The sequence below is a fragment of the Ursus maritimus genome, unplaced genomic scaffold (assembly GCF_017311325.1).
Source record: "Ursus maritimus isolate PB19 unplaced genomic scaffold, ASM1731132v1 scaffold_21, whole genome shotgun sequence".
Classification (NCBI taxonomy): domain Eukaryota; kingdom Metazoa; phylum Chordata; class Mammalia; order Carnivora; family Ursidae; genus Ursus; species Ursus maritimus.
In genome coordinates this window covers 50,931,769-50,955,495 of record NW_024424564.1, presented here as the reverse complement: position 1 = coordinate 50,955,495, position 23,727 = coordinate 50,931,769, and the positions used below count along the sequence as shown (strand labels likewise).

The following is a 23,727-nucleotide window of genomic DNA, read 5'->3' as shown; positions in this document are numbered from 1 at the left end:
CCCCCCCCCCCCCCCCGCCCCGTTCCTGCGCTCAGGCTCCAAACCCTCCCTTGGGCATGGTCTTTTCCTCCTCTCCAGGAGGACCGCAGGAAGCAATGCTTGGAAAGTGCTGAGGGTAGTGCGCCGTGGATGTCAGCATTTTTTTTTTTTTTTTTACTTATTCTCTCTCTGTAGAATGGGGCTGATACCCCATCAGGCGAGGTCTGGTAAAAACTAGAAATAAAGTGCTCCATTGTGCGGTGCCCGGTGGCTCTCCCTGGCTGCTCCGTCCACTCTCTCTCTCTCTCTCTCTCTCTGCCCGGCTTAAACTAAGCGGCTCAAGAGGGATCTACACTTGAGGCGGGAATCTGAGGAAGCCCTGTTGACATTGGCTTCCCCAAGTGCCCCAGGAGAGGAAACTTTCAGAACGACTACTTCCCTGAACTCCCAGTCAGGTGAGGTGCTGCCCTCCCGCGCTCCCCGCGCCTGGGTACCAGCAAAGCCGCAGGACTCTAGCCCCAGGGAGCGAGCCCCGCGAAGCACAGCCCGGGAGCGACCCAGAACAGTGACCACCCTCCCGCGCCGGCCCCCATCAGTTGGTTAAGTAGGTGCTCCCCCTTTGATGGACAGGAGACGCTGCCAATGGCGCTCGGGGGAGGTCCGTTTGTGCACGAGGGGGCGTGCCGCCTCCTCGCACCCTGGCCCAATCCGCGGTGCTGAAGGGGCCGAGGGGCGGGGCCCGGCGCCCAGCAGCCAATGAGACGAGCACAGCGGGCGCGGCGGGGGCGGTGCGCCGGAGGCTGGCGGCAGCGGCGGCCGCAGCCGGGCAGGGCAGGGCTGAAGAGCGCGGCCGGAGCGAGGGCGGGAACCTGACCCGAAGACGCCGTCGCGGCCGGAGCGGGGTGAGCGGCGTGTCGGGAGGAGAGCGGCGGCCGAGGTGAGGGGCGCGCCGCGACGGTTGGGGCGCCGCGGGCGGACGCGGGGCGCGGGTGGGCGGCGGAGCCCTCGCTCTGTCAGGCCGCCGCGCCGGGGCCGCGCTCCGCGCCCGGGGAAAGCCTCTGCGGCCGCGCGGCCGGCGCGCGGACTTCCTGTCGCCGTGGGAGGGGGCGTGTTCGGGGGCCGCGGCGGGCGCCGGAGGGCTGGGCAGGGCGGGCTCGGCGCGGGGCTCCGGACGCTAGCAGGAGAGTTCTCTGGCTGGGGTCGCCGGGGAGAGAAGTGGCGCCGCGGGGCCCGCGGGCTTGGAGCTGCTGCCGAGGGGCAGGTGGGCGGCTCGGGAGAGACTCGGGGAGGAGCCGCGGGCGAGCTCCAGGGGAAGCCGCGAAGCCGAGGGGCGCAGAAGTTCGCTGGGGGACACGCGGGAGGCGAGGGCGGCTACGGGAGCCGGGCCGGAGCAGCGGTGTGGCTGGTAAGCGCCAGTTGGAGGGCAGGGCTGGGTTCGAGGGGTAGCGGGGACAGGCGGGACACAGACGCGGATGAGCTGATTTGGGGCACTTTGACAACCGTCCTTCCTTCCCACCCTCCCCGTGTCTCTCCTGGCTCCACGGGGGTGGGGGCGGCGAGGCCTTCCTTGCGAGCAGGTCCTAGGGCTGGGGGAACAGGCAGGAGAGGCTGGGGCTGTTTACCAGTTCCACCCTCGGAGTTTCCCAGACTGTCATTGATTCCTAGAAACGTGAGCGCCTTCTCTCTTCTGGGGTTTCCGAGCCTGCCGGGGCATCGGAGAGGTAGCGATTTCTGCCCCCTAATTTCAGTGGTTCATTGGGTTTTTGGCTCCACCAGAGAAGGGCGATTTTCTTTTGGGATGGAGCTGGTCGGGAGAGCAAGCTGTGCTGCCTCCTTGGGGCCCACACAGCTCTAGCCTCTGAGGATGCTGCTCTCCAGTTGGGTGCTCAGGGGATGGCGGACTTCAAGGTGGAGTGTGTGTAGCCATTCCTGGGTCTTCTGTACTGCAACTGTCCTGTGTTTTTTTGTGGTTAAGGAGGGTAGGCTGCCCAGAGTCTCCACGGCTACTCATTACACTGTTTACCAAACACTCCCTGGCTGGCCTGATGAAAATCAAGAGAACAGCTAAAAGAATTCAAACCTGAGCTGCTGTCGGTGAGCTCACAGCTTCCTTCCCTCCTCTGCAGTTCCTCCCTCTGCAGTTCTATGCCGAAGTTCTGTTTTAACCCTCTTGGGATTGCCAGCTTGGAGCCCAGGGCAAGGAAACCAACCAGGTGGGCGCTGTTGAATGCCAGCCCTCCCGTTCTGGCCCCAGATGTTCTTACTTCACTTGATTCACAAGCCGGCTTGCAGCCTCCACATAGAGGTATTGAATAGGAGCCAGTGCAGCTTGGGTTTCTCTTGATTCACATGGGAAACTCATCTGTGTGCGTTTAAACTTAATTCTAGAGCTTGGCAATCAATCTCCTTGGTGAGGTTACGTTAGTTGAGATACGAGGCCACATAAAAAACTTTTCTGTGGTGTGTGATTTTCTTTTGACAATTGTCTTCAAGCTTTAAAGAAACTGGCCAGTGTAGGCTGATGATATTTATTACTTAGGAAAGTAACATAACACAGAGGAATAGAAGAGTGATTAAGTCTGCACACTTGATTCACTTTTTTGAAGATTAAAAACTCATCTGAATGGAAACAGCTCATGCTGTTTGGGAACTGGAACTTTATTACTTTTAGTCTTAAGTATATGAGAGGTCATAATATTTAAATAACCTAAAAGTATGCATATGTAAAAAACAGTGTCTGGGTCTCCGACATAGCCTGCCCCTGGGAGATAAGGTTGTCTTTCCGTAGTCCTGGATGCCTAATCCAGATCTCTGATAGCCAGACCATTTCTGGGGTGGGAGCTAAGGGGCATTTGTCTTTCACCTTTTCATTTTCTTCTCTATTCACTTGAAAATCTTCGTAGACTGAGTTAAGGACATGATGCTCACGCGTCCTGCTTGTGACAGGGTCATCAGTTAGGATGTTATGGAATATCAAAAAGATTTCATAGATTCCTTAACAATAGTAATGGTGCCTTGTGTTTAGAGATTAGGTAGCATTTACCAAGGGCTTTTTGGCCACCCTCACCTCCCAGCTGACTCGAACCTGCCTTATCTGCCATCAGATTGTCATGGCCACTTTGTGGAGGCCGCCCTGTAGATTATGGGGGTAATGACACATTCATGTGAGCCGTAGTGCTGGCTCAGTTTTTTTCCCAATTAGGTTGTTTGGAACTGCAGTGGCATACCTGAGAGCAGCGCAGCAATGCCTCAGTTATGAAGTCAGTTTGCATTCCACAGGTAGAGACCTTTCTTTATGGCCCTGGCAGTGATCCTTAACATACCTGAACACATCTTAGTGCCTGAAACCTGACTCCTGATGGGTCCCAGTGGTGGTCTCTGGGATGGCTGTGTACGAATTCCTTCAAATATTTAGTATTCAGACGATTATGTTCTGTCTGCTGACTGGAGACAGTCTTAAAAGAGGAATTCTCAAAGTATACTCAGAAGTATTCTGTGCCGTGCAACATTCTTGGCATATGTGTAGTTCCAAAGATAACTCTTTGAAGAACAGTAGCCATCTAAGACCACACGTGTTGGTAGTTTGATTAAAATCACATAAAACAACAAGTCTCCTTTCTTTTTGGATTGATTTCTTTTTATTCCCATAATTGCACATTTGTGTCTTTAGTAAAACAGCACCATGTGATCTATTTTTTATTTCCTAGAATAAAATCTTCATTTTGTTTTTAATTATTTTTAAAGATTTATTTATTTTAGAGACAGAGTGCACACATTTGCGTGAGGGTGGGGGGTTAGGGTAGGGACGGGCACAGAGAGAGGGTGAGAGAGAATCCCAAGCTGACTTGGCTCTGAGCACTGAACTTGACGCAGGGTCTTATCGAAGGACCCTGAGGTCATGACCTGAGCCAAAACCAGGAGTCAGATGCTCAACTGACTGAGCCCACCCGGGTGCCACTTAATTTTTTTTTTTTTTTTAAGATCTTTTCTTTTCTTTCTTTTCTTTTCCTCCACACCCGGTGTGGAGCCCCACATGGGGCTTGAACTCACAACCCGAGATCAAGACCTAAGCTGAGATCAAGAATTGGACGCTTAACTGACTGAGCCACCCAGGTGTTCCTTAAAGATTTTATTCTTTTTTTTTTTTTTAAGATTTTTATTTATTTATTCGACAGAGATAGAGACAGCCAGCGAGAGAGGGAACACAAGCAGGGGGAGTGGGAGAGGAAGAAGCAGGCTCCCAGCGGAGGAGCCTGATGTGGGGCTCGATCCCATAACGCCGGGATCACGCCCTGAGCCGAAGGCAGACGCCCAACCGCTGTGCCACCCAGGCGCCCCTAAAGATTTTATTCTTAAATAATCTCTACACCCGATGTGGGGCTCAAACTCACAACCCCAAGATTAAGAGTCACATGCTCCACTGACTGAGCCAGCCAGGTGCCCCCAGATTTCCCTAGGTTTTACCCAACATCCTTTTTCTCTCCCAAGATAGATTTTATTTACTTAGGAAGAAAACACAAGCAGGGGGAGCAGCAGGGAGAGGGAGAAGCAGGCTCCCCACTGAGCAGGGAGCCAGATGCAGGGCTCCATCCCAGGACCCCAGGATCGTGACCCAAGCCTAAGGAAGACACTTAACCAACTGAGCCACCCAGGTGCCCCCCAAAATCTTAATTTTTTAATTGAGATATATTTGACATACATTTATGTGTATTTAATTTCTTTAAAAAAAATTTTTTTTTTAATAATGATTTTTTATTATATTATGTTAGTCACCATACAGTACGTCCCCGGTTTTCGATGTAAGGCTCGATGATCCATTAGTTGTGTATAATAAAAAATTTTTGATATCAAAAAATAACATTTGAGTGTTTCCTGACTGCAGGCACCACACTAGGTAGAGAGGCAAATACAGAAATGAAGGAAAAGCTGTCTCAACCGGCAAAGACCTCAGCAGGAAGCCTCAAGAAGAGAAAACTGAGCATAGAAACTTTGCTCTGACTTTAGCAACCACACGTGCGGCGGCTTGTGTGATACGCTCTGGGGCTGTTTGAGATTTGTGTGACTTTTGTCCTCCCTAAAAATGTGGCATGGTGGAATGGGAGGAGCATAGATGGAGATGAGCCCTGGGCCAGCCTTTCCCTTACTAACCTTGAAGCCTAGGAATGTCATATATCTTAGGGTCTCAGTTTTTATATTTGTAAGATGAGGGGCTGAGTGGTTCTTAACCTGTTGAGAATCTGATAAAAATTGTGGCCTCCTTCCCAGAAAGTGTTCAGTTTCAGAGGCCTGGGCCAGATTGAGGACTCCAGGATCACCCCATCTCTAAGCTCCCTCTCACCACTGATATTCTTCTTTTTTTTTTTTTAAAGATTTTATTTATTTATTTAACAGAGATAGACAGCCAGCGAGAGAGGGAACACAAGCAGGGGGAGTGGGAGAGGAAGAAGCAGGCTCCCAGTAGAGGAGCCCGATGTGGGGCTCTATCCCACAATGCCAGGATCACGCCCTGAGCCAAAGGCAGATGCTTAACAACTGTGCCACCCAGGTGCCCCTCACCACTGATATTCTATAATCCTATTTTTTCCGTCATCTTTGAGCTAATAATAATGATGACTTGTATTTATAGAGGACACATTCCAAAGCATTTTCTTTTTTTTTTTTTTAATATTTTATTTATTTATTTGACAGAGATAGAGACAGCCAGCGAGAGAGGGAACACAAGCAGGAGGAGTGGGAGAGGAAGAAGCAGGCTCAGAGCAGAGGAGCCTGATGTGGGGCTCGATCCCAGAACGCCGGGATCATGTCCTGAGCCGAAGGCAGGCGCTTAACCGCTGTGCCACCCAGGCGCCCCATTCCAAAGCATTTTCACCTCAGTTTTTTGCCCTTAAAACTTTTCTGAGTGGCATGGGTAGCGATGGATATTCCTTCTTGTGCTGAAGAAAGGAGTACAGGACTGGCTACCACTCTGGTAGGATCACACAGAGAGGCTTGTGGGACCAGAACTGGGGCACCTGGTTTCCAGCTTGGGGTTTTTCCATTAGGTTTTGCTTCCTTGGTGGTTGTCATTATGAGTTATGTTTGGCAGTGTTGATATCCCAGAATGTATCACTTGCAGAGGAAACTGTTTGCTCATCTGCTGAAAGGGCTGTTTTTTTGTCTGAATTTGGATCACTAAACACCTTTCTGCCTGACTGTCAAAAGGATACTTTTTTTGTTTTTGTTATTTTTTCTTGCCATATTTTTCATAGGGACACATTTGTAGGACTTCGGTGTTTTGAGCAGAGTTGTTTAACGTTTATTGACTAAAGGGTACATTGAAATGATTACTTCTCAGTTGCTTAGCACTTGAAACACGAAATAACTGTTAAGTGAAAACTTCAAATGTTTGACTTGTTCCATCCAAATATGTACTTACAGATGGGACGTCCCTTCTAGCCTGTGAGCCTCTGGGTGGGTTTGAGAGCTGGGTGTGCATTGTGCCAACGATCATGACTACCCAACAGTGGCTTCTTGTGGCCTTCTGGCCAGATTCTGAATATTGTAGGGACTGATTTTTTTTTTTTCAGGTTATTAACAGAGCACAGAGTCTCAGCTATGTAAAGAGCTCATGTGTACAGAAGAACACGGAATTTTAAAGACACACGGATATTAGGTGGTTTATTACTCGTGAAAAGAATCATCATAGTAAAGATGATTTGCATACTCAGATATGGAGGTATAGGATGGTATACAGTAGGTATCACTCAAATGTGGTATGAGTCTGTGTGGGGTCCTGTCTTCCTGTTGTTATGTCTGGTACTATTATTCATTGCCCAGACATGGAAAAAGGTTATTTGTTCGTTTCACCACACGCTTCTTTAGGATACCCACAGGGATGAGGCAGACAAGCAGGGTCTCCCTGATGTTGAACAGAAAGCCTGATGCCATGTGTCACCTTCCTTAAATGCATTGCTCCCCAGAGAGAGGAATTGGTGGGGCTGAAGGCAGAAGTGAATTCTGAGCATTTGGAAATTACCAAAAGTAGAAGTCTGGTCAGGAAATGATGCTGTTGGAGGGCAAGGCCCGTGACGAAGGGTAAGCCTTAGGCTGCTGCCACCTTGCAGGGGTGGTGTCCAGTTAAACACATGACCTGCCATAATGCCTCCTTCTTCAGCTCTGCTGGTATTTACAGGCCCTTACTCTGACCAGAAAACTTGCATCCGTAGTTTGGCCCTTCTCTTCCAGTGGCCTCCTGTCTGTTTTAAATATTGGTAGAGTGGCAGGGCTGTCACTTGGGAGCTCAGTTAGGCTGCCATGTCAAAGTGCCTGCTTTTTATGTCATTTTCACTCCTGGGACTGAGAGTGTTTGGGGAAGTGGGCAAGGTGCTCCGCCCACAGCTCTGGGATCCCAAGATTAAGGGGGACTCTTGCGCTCTGTGGAGGCAGCTCAGTCAGGAGGTGGACCTGGAAGCCATTGCATTTCATTGTGACAGTAGCAGATAGGAGTGTGTACAAAGTAGAGGGGACAGGTGGGAGGGTCTGACAGCCCTCAGGACACTGCAGAGAGCTGACCTTCAGGGAGGTGTCTTTGGGAGTGGTTTTGCCAGATCCACAGGTGCTCTCCGGCTGGCGATGCCTGGAAGGAGAAGCCCAGGCAGAGGTGCAGAGCTGTAAAGAATGTGGGGGTGTGAGTGGCCTGGTGTGAGAGGAGCCGCTTAAGGTGGAGGGAGGGAAGGCTGGGTGGGCAGGCTTCAGGTTGGGTAACCTGCCTTGTATGCCAGGCTCGTGTTTGAACCTCGTCCTGGAGGATGGATGGAGTTCAACGGGGAGCTGTTTAAGGGCAGTAGACACAGCAGGTTCAAGCTCCACACAGAAAGGAAATGTCAGTTGAGAAGTCAGGGATGCAGACAAGGAGGGGTGATCCAGGTAGCTCATTTTAACAAAGGTCACCAGTGTCCCTGGAGGCTCAAAGATTGCCATTAAAGTTTCCAGGAAGCAGTGGCTGCACTCTCCAATGACGGGCTTCCAGAGTGGGATTGGCAGCAGTCTTGCCTCAGTTTCTTTGCCTGCGTTTACATTTTTCGTTGGTAACGCAGTGGCTCCTGGGTTCTGCTGCCTTTCCTGTTTGTTTTTTGGTCGCAGATCCATGCAGTCAGGAGGTGACTTTCACTGCCAGCGGAAAGGTCATATTGCAGTAAGGTGAGGGAGGTAACATGGTTTCAGAGTCACACAGCCCCGGTTTGAGTTCAGCTCTACCACTAGGTAACTGGGTGGCCTTCCTTGGCCACATGCTTCAACATCCTCAGAACTGGGACTCTGACAGCCTCCTCCTCATACAGCTGAGGAAGGGCAGTGTGGGGTATTGGACCCTGAGAGGTCAACATCTGTGCCAGGTCTGTGGTGCTGGCTCAGTAACTTTGGTATCACTCAAAGTACAATGTCTAATTAAGTGAATTTGCTAATTAAGCAAAATGTACCATTAAAGTGCTTAATTTGATGTTGTGTTATCCAGTTCTGTTGAAAATCCTCTTACAATGTGTTCTTTTCTCCAGCTTAAGTATATTTAGTCTTTTTGGACCTTTCCTTGGTGACTCGGGGTTGTAGGGATGATGTCGGTATTGTTGATATGGGCGAGGCCTCTGGCCCTGCATGGAATACCTTCCCTCCCATCCTAGCACTTGCCAGGCCTGGCTCCTGTCTCCTACCAGCTCTCTGCTTCTGTCTGCTTCTGCCCTTCCTGTTGGGTTGAGGGCCTGAGGGTGGTCCTATCATCTCTGGGTTGTGAGGGCACCCCAGACTCACCGAAGCCTTGCTTCTTCTGGTTGGCGATTCTGTGGCTGAGTTGTATATTCTAAGTTATAGAAATCCTGAGCCTGGGATGACAGGCTGATGGTGTGACTGGAGGCGCGTGTGTGAGGGTGATGGTGGCTCACGCTGAGGTGATGAAAAATATCAGGACTTGAGAAAGCGAGTTGTCAGGTATATGGACACTCATTACATGTGTAAACTATTTAAATATAGACAGCAGTGGTAGTTAAGTTGCAGAATTATGGAAAGTTTCTCCTTGTTTCCCAAACTGCACCATTACCCTTTTACTTTCAGAATTAGTATTTAAGTAATAACTTGATTTTAGAATGAAAATATATACAAAAACAGCTTGGTTGTGTAGGCATTTGCAGTTTTCCAGAACTTTCCCATAGCTTGCATTTTGTTTCCAGAGCAGCCCTGTTGGTTGGCTTCCCTCTTTCTTGTTCAGAGGAGAAGAGGGAGGTCTGGAGGCACCTAGTGTTTTGAAGTTTCCTATTTCCTATTTCCTAATTGAATGAAATTTACAAGTGATGCCCAAATCAGAGTTTGTGAGCATTTTCATATTTTAAACTATGTTTGTGTTCCATTGTACCCAATTATGTTGTCGCCAACTGAGCGTGCCAAGTCTGTGAGTTGTGGTCTTCAGAGGAACCACAGAGCAGGCTGTGCTCCCCACATGGACCTCCAAGCCCGCTATTAGTGGATTTTGTAGCCGACTGGTTGCTGGAGGATGGAGCTGGCCTGCCTGGGTGCTGTTTAGCTTGGACATGACAATGTTTTAATCAAGAAGCAACTGTGACGTCTGCACCAGCAAATGCATCATCAGCTAAGGAGTCTGGGCAGGGGCCAGTGAGGAGGCCTGCGACAGTGGGGGTCGGTCAGGGGTGAGGATCACCATCTGGGGCAGGCCCTGGGGTTCTGGGGTTTCTGAGGGATCATATAAGAAGCTTTACATTCCTACTCATTTCAGTCTTGCAACAAGATAGCTTTAACTCCGTTTCACACATAAGTAAGGCAAAGCTCTGAGAGATGAAGGGTCACAGGGTCATCATCAGAACTGGCCTTCCACTTGACTCTGAAGCCACATTCTTTTTTTTTTTTTTTTTTTTTTTTTTTAAAGTAAGCTCTATGCCCAACCTGGGGCTTGAACTCACGACTCTGCGATCAAGGGATGCATGCTGTAGCAGCTGAGCCAGCCAGGCACCCCTGAAGCCACACTCTTGCCACTGATCTTGCTGCATTGAATAGGTGGATTCTGAGTCACTCGCCCTCCTGTAAAAGTAAACTTTAAATGTTAATCTTCCCTCCCTACCTCTCAGAAACACAGAAAAGAGGCAAGTTATGTGGTCTTTGTTTTAAGATAGGATCTATGCCTGCCACTAACTTGGTTAAGATAACCTGAAAGCTTGTAGCAGTTTACACAGCAGGGAGATTAGGGCAGAAAAGGGAGAGGCTTCTCCCAGCCCAGCTGCTAGGTGTGTGATCAGGGTGGTGGCCGTAATCCACCTGTCCATCGTCTGTGTGTCTGCTGTCTACCTGTCCACCTGCTGCCCCTGTCCTGCTCGACTGGGAGAGGCGGTAGCAGCATGCCTGGGGATTCCAGAGCTCCCGGGTTAGGTGTGCCCTTTCCTCACCTTCCACTAGCTTATTTTGTAAGGTGTTATATGCTGTTCAAAAGCGGCGAGTTGAAAGAGAAGAAATTACATTTCTGTAGAGCATTCATTTTTGCATTATGTAAAATTGTGAAAGATCTTCCCGTTTTGTTGACATTGTGATATCAAATGAAGACCAGTTGTTGAGGTAAATTAGAACAGATCATTGTTTTCATGCTTGGTAATTGTCAAAAGGTTTTTTCCTCCAATTGTCTTTTAGTTCTTTCTTTATTTTTATTTTTTTAGTTCTTTTAAATATTGAAGGTACAACATAGAAAATAGAAATTTCTGAATAGGGGTGCCTGGGTGGCACAGCGGTTAAGCGTCTGCCTTCGGCTCAGGGCGTGATCCCGGCGTTATGGGATCGAGCCCCACATCAGGCTCCTCCTCTAGGAGCCTGCTTCTTCCTCTCCCACTCCCCCTGCTTGTGTTCCCTCTCTCGCTGGCTGTCTCTATCCTGTTGAATAAATAAAATCTTTAAAAATAAAAAAGAAATTTCTGAATAAAGAACTCTGTTTTACCTTCCCCACGTGTAGAGGTGTTTAACGTACCTTAAGAGGAGTAGCTGCCACCTACCAGCTGCCTGCTTGGTTCCAGGCCTCAGAAGAGGCAAGAGGTGCATTGCCTCTGTTTACCTCTGATGTCGTTAGTTTGAGTGCCAGGACACTGCAGGTAGTGAGATCGTGTGCCTAGTCCAAGGTTGTTCAGGTTGTCAATGGAAGAGTGGCTCTGAAGCCCGCATTGACTGCACGTGCCTGCTTCTTTTTCACTAATGTTTTGCTGTTAGGACTGTATTATTCAGATCCACCTAAATATTTTATAAGATATTTTCTGGGTTTTTACTGATGTCTTTAACAAGACTTTTAATGATTGCATAATTCTGTGGATGTAATGAGATTAAACCATTTCCCTACTGCTGGCCATTTTAGGTAATTTCCAACTTTTTTTTTGCTATTGTAGATGAATTTGTAGTTTACAATTTCATTTTCCTTTTTTCATTTGTGTGATTAGTTCCTGGGAATAAATTCTCAGAAATAGAAATCCTGGATTAAAGGATATGAGCATCTTAGAGTGTTTTGAATGTCTCCTCTGTTGCTTGTGGGTTTATTTTTCGGATATTTATGGGTGAAAGTATTGAGGGATTCTTTCTCTTTAAGATGCCTTGGCCTCTAGAACTTCCAAGTATCTGTGAGATAAGAAACTTTTGTGAGATTTTCTCAAATGAGTCATATTTCCTTTCTAGGTTTCTGGATATCATTTTACTTGACTTAGATACTTTCTTTTCATAAGCAAGAAACAGTCTTTGAAAAAGCCTTACTACTGTGTTTATGGTCACCCGAGCTAATGTTCTACATTCCCAAGGTTGTAAATGTTTGTGGTTGCATTCCTTCATCGACCCAGTGGTCCTGATACTCGGAACCACAGCATCTCTTCAGACTTGTTCTTTTCCTCTTTTACAGTGTGCATATTGGGAAGGACTCTGCCAGGTTATTGCTGCCGGGGTCATTGGTATGGCAGAACAGCCTGGGGATCAAGCGATCCTGCAGATTTTACCTCGCATAGCTTCTAGAGGCCGCTCTCACAGATGTGGCTGGCTCTGTTGTTAGAGACCAACATTTCAGAGAACATTCTGGGAGGTTTATAATGTTGGTGCTTACTCTCCTTGTTTTTATGTTTGTCTTTCTGTTGGGAAGTTGCTGTGTCCTTCCCTGCCCTTCACAGTGTCCCTTAGCCATGGGCTGGCCGGCTGTTTCATCTTCCACTGTCCCTTCGGTATCCACCCTCAGACTGAGCAGGGTCCTGTTCTCCAGGTGGCTCCTTTTTCAGGGTCTGCAAAAGAAAACATGCTTATGAGGGACAAGGAGGGGCTCAGGTGGGGAGCAGTGCTAGGCCTCAGGGCCTCAGCTGTCACCCTCCGTCCTCTCCCTCGGACTCCTGCTGTGCCTCCATCACATCCTGCCATCTCTGGGGTGGGCAGGGCATGCTTCCCTTTCGTTCTCTGGCCCCTGGGGGACAAAAGCTCTTTTCTTGGTTCCTCTTATCCTAACTAAGAAAGGCTGACATCCACAGCAAAACAAAAGACATTACTACACGCTAAAGAAATAAGAGGAAATGATCACGAACAGCACAGAAGCGTGGCAAGAGTGCTGCCTCTCAGAGACAAGTGGGTTTTGGCTGCCCGCGCTGTGTGGCTAGCCTAACTGCCTTGACTGCACTCAGCGCTGCCTCGATTCCTGCTGCCCCTCCCCACTCATGTTTATTCTGTCAGTAAACCCAAATTTTATTTTTTATTTTATTTTATTTTATTTTATTTTATTTTATTTTATTTTTTTAAAGGTTTTATTTATTTGACAGAGAGAGACACAGCGAGAGAGGGAACACAAGCAGGGGAAGTAGGAGAGGGAGAAGCAGGCTTCCTTCTGAGCAGGGAGCCAGACACGGGTCTCGATCCCAGAACCCTGGGATCAGGACCTGAGGCAAAGGCAGACGCTTAATGACTGAGCCACCCAGGCGCCCCTAGACCCAAATTTTAGACTCATGCTTTGTACTGTGCTTGGCACTCTGTGTTTGTATCACAAGTATGGAAATTGTACTTTGCCCTGGTTTCCACAGATGCCTAAGTGTGCCTAGGTTGGCTGTTGCCTAGGCAACTGGCTGAGCCTTTGGTTGTGTGTGTGTGGTGAAGGCTCTGGCAGGGGCTGGAAGGCTCGGGCATCCTTGCAGCTTCTTAGCCAAGCTGGATGGTAACTACCAAGTCCCAGAGGCACACGCTCTTAGCTTCCCTTTGTCTTTCCCACACTTCCTGTTTTATTTCCCGAGAAATGTCTGCTCAGCTGCCCTGACTTGGTGCGTGGCGTGGGGCTACTTCATTTCAGGACATGCCCTTTGGTAACTGACCATGAGGCATGATTCCTTAGCAGCCTTTGACCCAAGCTTTATTCAGGGCTCAACAGGGTGCAGGTTGTTGCCCCACCTGAACTCGTTTTTTACTTCATCATTATCATAATGATGTTTCAAAATTTAATACTTATGGAGGCTTATTTTGAGGCAGGTGCCCTACTTTTCAGTGCATGATTACACTTGTCCTTAGGACAGCTTTGTTTTGCAGGTGGGAAGCTGGGCTTAGGTTAAGTGGCAGGCCTCATAGCTAGGCAGGGGAGGGTGTGTGTGTGTTCGATCAGTGAACAGCTCGGGGGTGTGGAATTCAGCAAACTAGGCCTGAGGGCATCATCAGAAATGCCAACAGAAAATAAAGTGTGTCCATTTTGTCCTGGACACCTCCCTTCTCTGATTGGTTCCTTTAGCTGTCAGAAATGGAATCTTCGCCTGATTGTCACATCAGATTGCCTTGCTCAAGGACGGAAACATGAGTGGAGCCTTCTTTCAAGCCCCTACATGGTAGACAGTATAGACACTTGAAGTTACCAAACATGTATGTATTTATTGTTAGTAAAATTGTATAATCTCCTCCTCGGTCCGAACAGTTGCCTCGTGAATGGCATTTGAAGTGCACGCTATTTAGTACTTGGCTTAAAGGAGGAGGAGATTTGGGGCACCTGGGTGGCTCAGGTGGTTAAGCATCTGCCTTTGGCTCAGGTCATGATCTCCGGGTCCTGGGATTGAGCCCGGCATCGGGGTTCCCAGTTCAGAGGGGAGTCTTGCTTCTTCCTCTCCCTCTGCCTCTCCCACTGCTCATGCTCTCTCTCTCTCTCTGTAGCTCTCTGTCTCAAATGAATAAATAAAATCTTAAAAAAAAAAAAAGAGGAGGAGATTTATGTGCACACTGGTTTTTTCCACATCAGACAGTTTTTTTCTTATTTTAACTTTTAAGGCACTGCCCAATGGACAGAGTAAGTTGCTTTTAAAGTTTGTATCCTCTGTAGTGGGTGGAATGGAATAGCATCTGTGATCTTGACTCAGCCCCTGACATAACAGAATCATTATTCTGACTGGAAGTTTGCAAGCTGCCATCCTCCTGGCATCAACAGCTGCTAGTTCTTTAAATATTTACATTTAATAACTTTATAGCTCTGCTTCCTTCTCAGGCTTGCCACAACTTCATGCCAAACACGGAACTGCACCTTTAGAGTTATTCTGAAACATGACTACATGCCAGGGTTAAATTTCTCTGCAGCCAGTTCACATCATGGAGGAGCAGTTGCGTTTCTGCTCGGTGCTAACTCAACATTGCAGTGTCCAGTTATTCTTCCTGGTTAGTTGGGTCTGGAGCAGCCCTGGGGCTGGGAGAGGGAAGTCATCCCTTTGTCTCTGCGCCCAAGGGATGACTGTTGAAAGTCAAGTCCTGAGGGAGTCGGGGAGGCATTCTAAATAGTTTTCAGTCTAAAGGGGTGAGGCAGAGTTGGAGGAGTCCAGATTTGAAGTCCAATAAGATGGAGGTTGGGGAAGCGGTGGGGCTGTGGGGGGGTGGCTGAGGAGAGAATATGTAGGATTTCTGAGTCTGTGGGAAGCAGCTGTGTGGCTTCTTTCCCTGGCTAGGAGGCTGTTGCTGGGGGTGAGGGGCAGATGTTCAGGGGCTGCAGTGAACCCACAAACCTTCTTTTTTTTTATTTTTTTATTTTTTTATTTTTTTATTTTTTTTTAAAGATTTTATTTATTTATTCGACAGAGATAGAGACAGCCAGCGAGAGAGGGAGCACAAGCAGAGGGAGTGGGAGAGGAAGAAGCAGGCTCATAGTGGAGGAGCCTGATGTGGGGCTCGATCCCATAATGCCGGGATCACGCCCTGAGCCGAAGGCAGACGCTTAACCGCTGTGCCACCCAGGCGCCCCAAACCTTCTATATATATATCTATATCAGTGTTGTCCTAGATTGGGCACATGGGGCTCCTCCCTGGGACCCTCTTCCAATGTGACTCTCCCCACAGGGTGAGGAATCTGAAAGGCCAGTGGTTGTGCCTACCTGGAACCTGTGCTTCCCCTTCCAGACCTCGCATGGAGACAGAGACCCTGAAATTCCTCCAGTTCACTTGTAAGAACTGTGTAGGCCTCTTCCCTGCCTGGGTCCCACTGAGGGTGTACATACACTTAAAGCTGAGAGGTGGCCACATGGCGGATGTGTACAGGTAGTATATGCATGGGAGGAACTTGGGTGTGCAGGCTGGAGTGTTCCCATGATCACATGTGGGGGTCCTGTGGTGCAGGGCACTGCTCTGGATTCGTTGTGTATTTGGTTTCTTGAAATAAGAGAGTCCATGCTTATTTATTGAATGTGTTTGGCCCTGCCATCTCTGCTGCCCATGGCACCCTGCAGAGCTTGGAGGGGTCCCTCTGTTTGACAGCTGGGGTTTGGGGAGGTGTCCCCGTCTCAGCTGTTCTTACAACTAAACCAGCCACACATGGTGAGGATCACTTGTAGTGCTCCATTTTACCTAAAGTCTTCTAGGGTTTGGCTAATTGGGATCTTTTGGATTTTGCTAGCATTCTGGCACAATATCAGAAGATTCCAGTCTATATCGTGGTCTTTTTTAGAGCTCTTATTTTATTTCCACTTTAGCTTAATGGACTTTAGCCTGGAAGATTCCCCAGTGAACAGTTTTAGTGTTGACTTAAGAAACTTTCCTTGCAGCAAAACACAGATACTCTGGCTTTGGGGTAAATAGCTCTTCTTTCTTCTTTCACTTCTTCAGCAGCCAGGTAGCACTCTAGAAACCTTTTGGGGCACATACTTCTTGTGTCTTCTTGTCCTCCGGGAGGGGAGGACGCAGTGTCTTGGGTCACTGCCACGGTTGCAGTGTCCCACTGTACACATGACCTTCCCCAGTGCTGTTGGAGCTGGGGTGATTCCCGTCCAGGAGCAGCTACCAGGTTGGAGATGGAGATGAGCCCAGGAACTGTCTGAGGACTGTGCAGCCTTTAGTATCCCCAGCCCAATGGGTCACAAAAGCTGGTCTGAAATATTATTGTCACCAACGTGAGAAAAAGGACTGTGTTGTTTTTATATGTTAAGATTAGCAATTACCTTTTCTTGGGAAGGGCTCTCTTCCGGTATAAAATTGTGGCCATTCTGTCTTTTAGTTTTAAAATGTCCTTTTCATGTTGGTGAAAAGAACTGGTAGTTTTTAAAGAGTATTCTTACTTGACAAAAAGTAAGCAGCTTTATGTTATTCTCCTCCCGAATTTTAATTTTTAATTTTATTTTTAATTTTTATTTTTTTAAAGATTTTATTTATTTGACAGAGAGAGACACAGTGAGAGAGGGAGCACAGTAGGGGGAGTGGGAGAGGGAGAAGCAGGCTTCCCGCCGAGCAGGGAGCCCGATGCGGGGCTCGATCCCAGAACCCTGGGATCATGACCTGAGTTGAAGGCAGACGCTTCACCAACTGAGCCACCCAGGCGCCCCCAAATGTTAATTTTAAGTAGGTTCCACGCCCAGCATGGGGCTTAAACTCATGACCCCGAGATCAAGAGTCGCATTCTCTACCAACTGATCCAGCCAGGCATCCCTACTGCTCCTAAATTTAAATAGTTTATTTGAGTATAATTAACAAGCAATAAGTTGCACGTGATGATCAAGATAATGACCCTATCCATCACCCCCCAAAATTTTCCTGAGCTACTTTAGTCCTTTCTGCCTGCCCCTCGTCACTCCTAGGCACCTGCTGGTCTGCTTTCTGTCCTTGTACACTAGTTTGTATTTCCTAGAATTTTACAGAAATGGAATCATACAATATGTACTTGTTTAAGTCTGGTTTCTTTCAGCAAAATTATTTTGAGATTCACCCATGTTGTAGCACCTATCAGTATTTCATTCTTTTTTATCTAGTGTGTGGTTTCCACAGTTTGTTTACTCATTCAGCTGTTGATGGACATTGGGGCTGTTTGTGGTTGGGACCTATTATAAGTAGAGCTTCAATGAACATTTGAGTTCAAGTCTTTGTCCATAAGTTTTCATTTCTCTTGGGTAAATACTAGAGTGAAATGGCTGGATGATATGGCAATGTTTAACTTTTTAAGACACTGCCAGGCTGTTTTGTGTTTTTAAAGTGTTGTACCATGTCACACTCCCACCAGCAGTGTGTGAGAGTTCCAGTTCTTGCGTGTCCTTGCCAACACTTGTTGTGGTCTGTCTTTGTTGCCATTCTGGTAGGTCTGTAGTGGTGTCTCATTGTGGTTTTAATTTGAGTTTCCCTAATGACTGATGATATTGATCATCTTTTCATGAGCGTATTTGCTGTCTGTATACCTTCTTTGGTGAAGTAGCTATTCAAATCATTTGCCCATTTAAAAAATTGGTTTGCTTAATTTATTACTTTTGAGATTTCTTTATTCTGGATACAAGTCCTTTATCAAATATGTGATTCGTAAATATTTTCTCCCTGTCTGTAGCTTGTCCTTTCATTCTCTTAACAGTGTCTTTTGAAGAGCAGAGGTTGAAACAATTTAATGAAGTCTCTTCTAGGGTTTGTATTTTTTTGGTTGGTGTCATAGCTAAAATCTTTGCCTAATCCAGGGTCACACATATTTTTGTATATTTTCTGTAGTTTTATAATTTTAGGTTTTACATTTAGGTCTGTGATCCATCTAGAGTTATTTTTTGTGTACAGTATAAGGTATGGAATACTGTTTATATTTTCACATGTGGATAGATATCTAGTTATTTCAGCACTATTTTTTGAAAAGTCCCCCAAATTTTGGGGGAAAATTTTTAGTTAGTGAAATCCAAAGACCTGGGAATTGTGGTTCTAGGCATACAGATCTCTTCCCTTTTGTGACTGTTTACAGTTCTCATCAGCCTCACACAGCCTTCCTTTTTCTTCATTTCACTTGTGACTTAAGCCCCTTGATGGCAGAGGCCCTCTCACCGGGTCGGGTGTGAGAGGGGCTGGGAGAAGTATGCTGGGGTCTCCTGGGGTCTCTTCCTCTATTCCGGGTTTTCCAGAGTCCTGAGCACTGAGCCTTTGAGGACTTCCTGGCAGGTGGGTTCTGGGCAATGCCTCATGCGTAGAGGTGATTGCGGAGGCCTGCTGGGTATAAAATGAGGAGGGACAGTAAGCCTCTGTGCCCGGGTGGATGAAGTGCGGCCCAGGCTGGAGATGTGGGAAGGTGAATGGGGCCATTCACTGTCTGTGTGGGCTGGCAACGGTGTGAGCGGCCTCAGACCGAGGGCCCCGTTGGCTCAGCTTTATGACCATGTGTGCAAGGGGTGGGATGCTCTTCTTTTCCCTTCAGTCCCGAAGGGGTCTGTGCAGCCTCCACCTTTGTACTGCTATGCAGCTGCTTCACAGGCGGCCAGAAAGTCGTCTTCGTCTGCTTTTTGACCTGTGCGCAGTTGATCTTGCTTTCTGCTGGTACTTCTGGTGCTACTGGTACTAGCACTGCTAGTACCATCACCAGCACCTAACAGCAATGGAGCTTTTCTTGTGTTCTGAGTCCTTTGTTTGCGTTACCTTACATGAACCCTGGGGGGGGGGGCTACAGCCCATTTTACAGATGAGGAAAGAGGCGCGGAATAGGTGACCAGATTTAAGATGTCTTTGGGCCATGCTTATCAGTAGGTTACTGAATGTTGGAGGAGGGATTTGTTTTAACATTTTTCATTAACTCTTTTGAACCAAACTAGGAAGGGTGATTTACATTGCTCTCTTCTGAGTCTTCATTTCCTTATCAGCAGTGGTAGCAGTTGGGCTGCTGTTTGGCCAGATTAAAATTCTTTTAGTGGCTCCCTGTTGTCATCACAGTAAAGTCCAAGCTTGTGATCTGGATCCTGCTTACCCCTTCAACCTTATCTCTTGCCACAGTGAGCTTGGTGTGTTTCTCTTTCCACAGATGCTGTTACCTCTGCTGCAAATGCCTTTTCTTCTGTCGTTGCCTGCTGAACTCCTGCTCATCCTTCAAAACTCAGCAGTGCTTTCACACCCCCCATCCCAACCCTGGTCCTGCAGAGTATAAGGCCCTTACCTGTCCCAGTGCATCTCACTTAGGGTATGATTGACTGACTGTGGGCTGGTCTGTTGGGCAGGGTGCTCGGTGAGGTGGAGGCAGGGACTGCCTTTCATATTGGAATCCACAGCTCTTAGGTCTGTGCTGGCATGTAATAATAGGCAGGTAGACATCTGTGGGATGAATGAGTGTGGTGTGAGTAATACATGGACCCTCAGTTTTCAGGGCTGCCTTAATAGGGGAAGTAATGTGGACCGACTGCAGAAATTAGGTGTATTTAAAAAGCATCACTCAATGAGTCCTTTAAATCTTGAGCCAGACTTACATAATCTTTTTTTTTCCCTCTTTGAAAGTAAGTTTTCTATTGTGTTAAGAAGCATACTATTTCTTTGACCGTCTTTTAGATCATGGATTTAAGTTTGTGCATTTTTTTCCCAAATGTGTATAATGGCATAATTTTTATGGCAAGCTCAATAAATAATTTGAATTTTTGAAAATGTTTCTTTGGGACTTTGGAGCCAACATGGATTTAGTGTCGTGTCTCTTTTTGAAAGAGAAGGAAGTTTGATGAGAAACATTAACTATGCTTAGTACAGAGAGCTATTTGGAAATGTTTTGCGGCATTTCACTGTAGTCCTCATGCTAGGGCTACAACTGCTGTCGTGCTGGGAGCAGTTAGACTTCTGGCCGGTTGGCCCTGAGGCTGGACGCGTAGGGGTTGGTGAGATAGGAACCTTTGAATTAAATTTTCAGCTCATTGCAGAATGTATTTTCCCCTTGACTTACTAGGAGGCAGGATTCCTAAATCTCACTTGTCTACTTTTTTGGGGTGGAGGGGCAGTGGAGGGAGGTAAGGAAAATAGAAGGTTAGGTTATATCTTTATGAAAATAAGTTCGAGGTTTTTTTGGCTGTGGTCCACTCCTGTTCTTGGCATGTGCCTGACGTCGGAACATGGCACCAGGGGGCTGGATTGCTGTTGTTCCTGAACTCAGAGTGGGTGGTCTTGAACCACTGTGGTGGGTGGCCGGTGAGGTCGCTGAGGGGAAAAGCTGGCTGTATTTAGGGGTGTCGTCTAGGGGCTTGAGTTAGAGTCTTTCTCTGTGGAGAGCTAGCCAGCCCATGTGATACCAGTAGTATCCGGGGTCCAGTACCTACCACGTGGCAGGTACTTCACATGCATTCCATTCAACTCTCACTTAGTGCTTCAAGGCCAATACTGTTATCTCCTTTTTATATGTAAAGGAAACAGCTCCAGAGAGGAAAATGTATGTGTTCATGGTCCTGTACCTAGTTACGTGCAGAGCCAGGATTTAAAGCCAGTCTCTTTTGGTCTTTCGCCTATGCTGTGGGCTTGGTTGATGTGCCACACTCTTGAGCTCCTTAACGTAGACCCCTCTCTCAGTGTCCAGTGGGTCTGTGCCAGGCTGCAGAGAGCAGTGAGAATAGCTGGGGATGTGAGCACGTGGCCTCTGCTCACACATAGTTCCACATTGGGGTGTCAGTGATGATATGTGTCCTGTGTTCATCTAAATGCTGTGAAGTACGTGGCTCTGGCCTTTCTGGGGGTGTGGGCTGAGGCAGGGGTAGAGTTGCAGCCACTCCCCAGCCATGGGGCCTCCACGAACGTGTGGTGTGAATGGGCAGTCGAGGTGCAGGATCCGAGATGCCGTGGGAGCGGGAGCGAGTGGCTTTGCCAGTAGCACGGCTGGAAAGGGGACGTGGTGCCAAGGTCGCTCTTTCCAATTTCTTTGAGCTGCACTGATGCTGCCCTTGATTTATACTTGTGGATATTTCAGCTGGGTGGCCGCTGCTCTTTCCTAAATAGCTGGGATGTCTGCCAGACTTGCTGACCACTTCTGTGGCTGAGCTTTGTGGCTCAACAGCGGTGTCGTTTTGCTTAGTTTGGATCGCTTTTCCTTTTCCGTTGGGCAAGTTCTCTTTTGCTAGCTATCATTTCCTTCTTTTAAATCCCCCAGTGGAGCTCCCGGTCTTCTTTTCATGTATCTCCTTTGTCAAATACTTATTTTTCTGTATTAATTCTGGGAAAAGGGAAATTGACTTGGGGTGGTTTGATCAAGATTACAGAGCAAGAGAATCATCGATTTTGAAATGACAGTTCCAATCTCCTGGCTCTGGACATTTGCAGTGGGCCAGACCCCAAGGCTCAGTCAAGATGACCTTGATGTGTCCTTTGTGCTGGTGTTGTGGTCGTGGAGACAGGCAGCCAGGGGCTCTCTATGTACCCTTAGTGGACAAGTCAGTCCTGCATTCCTGTGGTGAGGGCGGGGCATGGTGAGGGTAGGGGTGAGGGTGGGGGTGGAGGTGGAGGCGGAATTGATTCAAGTGGAGATAGAGCTGTGGAGCCTGAGGCCCGAACCTGGTTTGCTTAGTGAATCCAGGGTGGGGGATAGAGTGGAGGCACTTGCCAGGTTACAAGGATTTTTTCAAACTTGACTCTTCCTCCAGAATATGATGTGGTGCAGAGGCAGGCACGGGTTAAAATCAGCTGAAGCTGGATAGCAGGTGTGTGTGTGTGTGTGTGATTCATTATGCTCATTTGTTTATATTTGCGAGTGTTTCAAAAGCAGGTGGGCCCGGGGTGCCTGGGTGGCTCAGTTGTTAAGCTAAGCATCGGCTGCCTCGGCTCAGGGCGTGATCCCAGCGTTGTGGGATCAAGCCCCCCATCAGGCTCCTCCGCTGGGAGCCTGCTTCTTCCTCTCCCACTCTCCCTGCTTGTGTTCCCTCTCTCTGGCTGTCTCTCTCTCTCTCAAATGAATAAATAAGATCTTTAAAAAAAAAACCCAAACAGGTGGGCCCTTCTGAGGCTGAGGCCTGGTGGATGGTGTGGCTGGTTGGGGGTGCTGGTTAGTAAAGGGGGACTCTGCTGAGCCCCGGAACTGGGTCTGGATGCGGTGAGGGTTGGGGGAGGAGGACCAAGGGTTAACACCGCGGAGCCTCCAAATCACCCATCTTCAGGCCCTAATGGGTGGAGTGTGAAGCCCATAGAAATAGCTCTGGGGGTGAGCATCCTGTTCTGAGAGGTGCGATGCTGAAAGAGGAGAGGGCTTCTCTCTGGTCATGTTGTTCCCACACACTTCCTGCTTTCATTTTTTATAGGAAGCAGCCGGCTTTCCTGACTTTTGGTTACCTTAACAAACCAGCATATATCCATTTTTAGGATTTAATTTAGAAATAGGAAAATGAAGTATTGGCCCCACTTCTGTTTTCCAACTACCTCCCCACCCCTGCTTTTTTTGGGCAAGCAGTCACCTCTTTTGGAGTAGTCCATCATAACCGCTTGACTTTGTGCTCTCATCATCTTTAAATTGGCATTGTTGATGTGCCAAGGGGAGGAGACCTGTGTCTCTGTAATGGGGAGGTGTTTAGCCTTTCCCCAGGTCGTAACAGTCAAATTAGGCCACAGCTTTGGCACAGGTGAGGTAAGAGACATTTAATTTCCATTTCCTTCTGGTTTACTTTGCTCCTTATTCCCGGATGCCCTGAAGCACCGAGTAAAGGGAGTGGTTTTTCCACTTGGAGCCATCTTTGCATCGGGTGGAGCTACCCAGCTGTCCCAGGTCAGCCATCATGCTTTTGTCCCTGGCAGGTGAGTTCTCCCTGCATCCCCAGATTCTGTCTGGGGAGTTGGCCAAGTGCAAGCTGGGAGCAGAGTTTTCTTACACAAACATCGACATCACAGTACCTTCAGGGAAGCCTGGGGCTTTTCTTTCAGATTGTAAATTAAGAATTCTGAATTAGGTACTTTTATTAATTTGTCCTGGTCTTTAAACAAATTACATAGCTGCTCTGTTTTCATTGATGGTAGGAAGAATGTTTTTAATGCCCTGCTAAGTGCTGTACCCCATAGGCTGTGCATGCCTCCTCCAGCCAAGTCTTCTAGTTCATTTCCTGTGAGGCAGCACTGTTCCTAGTACTTGACATGACACCTGACCAGTGGCCACTCTGCATTTGTCTCAGGATACTGGGACAGGCCACCAGTCAGCTAATTGAAGAGGCTGGATAAAGCAGGAATCATACAAAACAATACATAATTTAGGCATTTTATTTTTAACTTAAAAAAAATCAGTGTATCTCATGTGCCCCTCTTTTATTAATTTTTTTTTTACTTTGAATCTGTGGATCAGAATTATCCCTTGTTTTCTTGCATAAACCACACCCATAATCTGTTGTCTTCCATATTCGGGTTTTCTTGAAGAGGCTTGAGAACTAATACTGTGGGTAGAGCAACTTGAGTTGCTAAATTCTAGATTTTTACAAATTTTCACCCAGTCCTTTATGCTTGCCTTACCTGTCTCACCTACACCTGTAATTTATTTAGGGTTTATAAAAGTTAAAAAAAATTAGCAAATTGTAATTTTCACAGAAACAACTGTGTAGTTCTTTCATG

At 47.6% G+C, this 23,727-nt stretch overlaps 1 protein-coding gene across 3 annotated transcripts in view; it reads left to right on the top strand.

The window, feature by feature from the left end:
* Positions 1 to 772: 772 nt before the first annotated feature.
* PACSIN2 (protein kinase C and casein kinase substrate in neurons 2) overlaps positions 773 to 23,727 on the top strand; it is a 132,049-nt gene continuing 109,094 nt past the window's right edge. The window contains exon 1 of one of the 3 annotated variants that reach the window (XM_040637660.1): positions 773 to 916. The gene's annotated coding sequence lies outside the window, so the exon portion shown is untranslated. The remainder of the gene's footprint in view (positions 917 to 23,727) is intronic. The other 2 variants (XM_040637662.1, XM_040637661.1) reach the window with 2 other exon arrangements.